This window comes from Thermobia domestica, unplaced genomic scaffold, assembly GCF_964235325.1.
Source record: "Thermobia domestica unplaced genomic scaffold, izTheDome1.hap1.1 HAP1_SCAFFOLD_2374, whole genome shotgun sequence".
NCBI classification, from domain to species: domain Eukaryota; kingdom Metazoa; phylum Arthropoda; class Insecta; order Zygentoma; family Lepismatidae; genus Thermobia; species Thermobia domestica.
The window spans coordinates 1-550 of NW_027658072.1; the positions used below are offsets into that span (position 1 = coordinate 1).

The window sequence follows — 550 nt, forward strand, 5'->3', positions numbered from 1 at the left end:
AAAAAGAGATGCCAACAGCACCTGGTGTTCCCAGGCGGTCACCCATCCAAGTACTGACCAGGCCCGATGCTGCTTGACTTCGGTGATCGGACGAGAACCGGTATATTCAGCATGGTATGGCCGTTGGCAACTACCTTTTCTTCAATGTCCTGTTAAGGAAGTATGTTTTAAGTAAGAATTGACATTATTAACTATAAAGGCAAGCATATTAACGTCGTTAACATTACTTGGAATATACTAATATTCGAATAAATATTTGAATGTTCGAATGATGAGTGATTCGGATGTTCATAGTGCCACTATGTCCTATCGAGTTTACTATCACGAACCACGTATGAAATTGTATATAAATAAATAAAAATAAATCCTTTATTAAGTATTGATTACAGGAAAAAGGCAAACTTACATTCTTTAATGTACACAATGAAATGTATGAAAGATATTTTTAAGATATGTTTCACTTACCCTTTATAACGCAAGGTAGTTTTCAGTGTAGCATCCTCTTCAGCTGCGAGATAACGTAAGGCAGATGATCATTCAGTCGTGAAGC

The 550-nt window shown here is 36.7% G+C and overlaps 1 non-coding gene across 1 annotated transcript; it reads right to left on the reverse strand.

Moving 5' to 3' along the window:
* Positions 1-9: 9 nt before the first annotated feature.
* On the reverse strand, positions 10-128 carry LOC145678306 (5S ribosomal RNA). The gene has a single exon (XR_014130354.1). It is a non-coding gene; the product is annotated as a 5S ribosomal RNA (ribosomal RNA).
* Between the last annotated feature and the right edge of the window lie 422 nt (positions 129-550).